This window comes from Impatiens glandulifera, chromosome 1, assembly GCF_907164915.1.
Source record: "Impatiens glandulifera chromosome 1, dImpGla2.1, whole genome shotgun sequence".
In the NCBI taxonomy this organism is placed as follows: Eukaryota; Viridiplantae; Streptophyta; class Magnoliopsida; order Ericales; family Balsaminaceae; genus Impatiens; species Impatiens glandulifera.
This window is the reverse complement of record NC_061862.1, coordinates 38,889,850-38,894,106: the sequence shown is the minus strand read 5'-3', so window position 1 is coordinate 38,894,106 and position 4,257 is coordinate 38,889,850.

Sequence of the window (4,257 nt, the reverse complement as noted above, 5' to 3'; positions counted from 1 at the left end):
AAATATATTTAAATATCTGTAACGGCGTTGACAAAGGGAGAACTGTTACAGATATTTGTATTAGTAACAATTATCTCAGTGACATTGCCCTTACCGATATTTATATTTGTAACGGTATTACAATTGTTACTGATCAGTAACGACTATAATACCATTACTAATACTAAATAAATATCAGTAACATTCGTTTCTGTAACGATTGGTAACGACATTATATGTCGTTACCGAAAGTTATCTATAACGGCTTTTAGGGACTTCTGTAACGGCTTTAGTCCTGACTGATACTTTTTTACTAGTGAATTCTTCTCTCTTCTTTATTTCATCCTCGCGACTTTCCCGTAACCCTTTTGACTGAAGATTTAAACCTTTCCCGACTCCCCAAGCAACTTGCAATGCGATCTATCCCGACTCCATCAAGCAACCGAATCAATGGGTATGTTATTTAATGAGATTACATTGTTTGGTATAACTGAAAAACCAATGTAATATAAATGGTATAGCTGAATAATCAGGAATTAATTTGTTTGTTGATATTAAAACACAATGTAATATAGCTGGTATAGCTGAATAATCAGGAAATGCTTTGTTTGTTGAGATTATACATTGACTACACAAACTATACTTTGCGTGACGTAAACTATACATTTCGTGAACTATGATTAGTATTTTCCACTCACTTTTGTTATTTTTTATCAATTGTATATTTGTTAGTTTTTTTGTTCTCTATGATGGAGAGTGGAAAATTGATGATAGTATTAGTTTTTTTATCTCAAATTTATGTGAAGGTGTGACTCTCCCCCAAAATACTATATATGTCGAATTAGTTAACATCATTTATGATGATATTTGTGTGGAAAAATTGAGATATGATTTAGTGGTCAAAGTCAAGTATAATATGTGTATGTTATGATATTGGTGTAATTTCTTTTAACGTAATATATAGAATATACATATTTCACACTCTAGAAACAGTTTGTGTCAACGTAAAGTATAATTTGCATCAACGTAATATACAGAATATACCTATTTCAAACCATTCACACCATAAAATCATTCATACAAACTATTTTTCACCCTAAAAGAAATAGGAATGAGGAAAACTACGAAAAAAACTCAAATTCACCTGAATAATGCTGAATAATGAATGCGTCGAACACTTTGAGAATATTGAATGCTGAAGACGTCGTCGAGACGAGAGAGTTTGCGACTCTAAATGAATCTGCAGTTTGTGTTGACGAAGAAGAGAAGAATCTGTAGTTTGTGGTGAGAGAGAAGAGAAGAAGAGGAAATCAGTTTGCATAACGAAGAGAAGAAGAAAGAGGAAGAAAAGAAAAGAAAATAGCAAATGGGTCATTTCACATGTGGTCATTTTTTGAAAAATTATTAGGCCTAAGTCATTTTTAGAGTTTTGGCTATTTTTAGGGTTATTTCATCCAATTTTCCCATTTAAATATGTTTAATTTTATTTATTAGTAACTTTGTCATTAACATTATATTATGTCATCACAATTTATTTAACCAAACTAGATAATAAATATACTTAACTTATTATTTTTTTGATATGTCAATCATGGTTATATTTCTTTTTTAAACATAATTAATATTTTTGACACATTTAACTAACCATCGAAATAATTCATGTTTTTGGATATTATATGTTTAGAAATATATTCATATAGTTTTGTAATTTAAAATCTCTTTATAGCTATAAAATGACACTACCTAAAAGAAATGTTCAAATTTGAAATACAGTGTCATACTTGATTCAAATTTGAAATGCATTGACAAGAAAATCAAGTAAAATTACAAGGTTCAAAATCAAAATAATTTTAATAAACATGATTTACGCACAAACCCCTGCACAACGGACACGTCACGTTGCGTAACAATATTCACTCAATCAAGCATTGTCGATGAAACTTGTGGGCACGTTGCCTAAACATGACCATCTTCCCACTTGCAAACCTCCCAAAACAAATTGAACAACTTTCTTCGCTAGTATTATCATCCCGTAACTCATCTCCTCGTTTAAAATTTTAGGGTATAAAAATGAGGTAAAATTTTGCTACAAAAATTGATGCCCTTGAGCATACCTTTCCAACGATATCAAGTTTAGCCCGTCACTCAATCTAAGTCGACTAAGAGAGCTCGAGCAAGTTCACTACTCAACTAAACCAACCAAAAGTCATCTTTTGTTATAAAATTCATAACTTGGTGCATTTTTGATGAAGTAACTTGATTCCAAAGTCAAAAGTGTAGGCCTAAGTTTGGGCTATCATGCCAACACGGCCTAAACCTGACTTACTAATTAAACACTATCCAGTCTACTCGCAAACAAATGTGGAAAGCCCATTTAAGAGAGAAATATCCAAATTATCCTCCAAACTTAATATTTAAACCCATTCTCAACACCAAAGAAAAAAAAATCTTGGATCCTAACGAATCCTAACCTCAGCCTAACTCAAGAGAGAGAAGCCCTCAACTGCTCCAGCTAACCGTTGCCATGTCGACCATTTAATCTTGCTGGAGTTCTAGCTGTTGATTCAAAGACTCCACAGTTGTTGCAAGCACCTCTAGGACTCCTCCATTACACTTCTAAGGTATCTCAAAGTGTTTGTAAGACACTTGAACATTTGTACATCACAAATTTCAAAATTAATACAAGTTCGTTCGTCATTTAGTTTGGTTCTTGCTTTAATCGCTGATTCAGCGTATATCCGTTTGTATGTTGCTTGTTTGTATTTGGTATAGTACCTCAGGTCATGTCCCGAATTTTGGGCTGCCCCAGCCTAAAACAATTGACAACAAAATAAAAATGATAAAAAAAAGTTTTGGTAAAGCTAGAACTCATGACCAGATAAATTTTTTTTGTTTACATCCTAAATCACTAGGCTAAATTTATTCATGTTTAAACAATATTAGAAATGTCTTATTTATTTTAGTAAATATGCTGCCCTGTGGAGTAGACTGCCTTAGCCCGGGGTTTGCTGAGCTTACCCAGGGCCAACCCTGGTACCTAGCTGACAGTTTTAGGTTGAATAACCGATCACATTAATTAAAATTCTAATTGAAAGAATTCGGACCATAAACTTTTATAAAATAATCTCAGGCATTGTTGTTGAGTTTTGGCTCAAGAACAATCACCTCTAATGTTACTCTAAATCAATAACATGTACTTAAATTAAGGAATTATTAAAGGAGTTTCACTAGGCTGCAAATGAGAAGTAGATTTCGAACCTCGGCCTATTCTAATCCTCGCTCGAATTAACGAGGTATGTTTGGTTAATCTTTCATACCAAACTATTTCCTAATTAATTTACACATCTAAACTAATTCAGAAAAATCTCAAAAAAAATATCAAAACGATTAAAAATATAATTCTTGACAAATATAAATAAATTTATTATCTTCAGAATACATTTGAAAAATTCATTAAACTTGTGATGCAATAACTTGAGTTCTATAACTATAGAAATCATATGAAAAAATAATACATGACCCTACATTTATTTTTGACTTATATAACTTAGAAAAAACACTTTATTTCGATTTTCGTGAAAAAAATTAAGATTCGACAATTTCAACCTCGGTTTACGTGTCATGAATCTTCTTTTAAAATAAAATATTATTTAAAATATTTTTAAATGATTCCTGACAGCTATTAAATTAATTAAACATAATTAATTTGAAGTTCAATTTCAAATAATCAGGCGATTTACGTTAATCAAATTACAATTTCATTTATTAGAAATCCGTTTATTTTAATTAATAAAACATAATTAATTTAAAAAATTATTCATTTTGAAATAGAGTCTCCAATTGATTTTTAAAAAAAAATAAAAAGGACATACGTATACAAACTATTGGCCAAAGTTTCTTGTAGTTCGTAGTTTGTTGATACTTGGGAAAGGGCTTTCGTTCTTTATCCTCTGTATTCGTTTTAAAAATGGTCTATATTTATAAAATTGACTTTTAAAAATCGGTTGTATAAAGTTTTACCGATTATCCTAAGTAAGCATAAGGTTTGTGCGTTATTTAAAATATTGTAACAACAATATTTAAATATTGGTACATGTTGCTGATGACGTTGACTTACGGAGGAAATACCTAAAGAACATCAATTGTTTATAGGCATTAGGGTTTAAACATAAATCCTAAACAAGCCTTAGTCAAAAAATTTTGTGTGGAAATATTCTAGTAATATTTTGAAATTATTTTCTAATCACTTGGAATTTTTAGAAAATTGTTTGGGGTTTC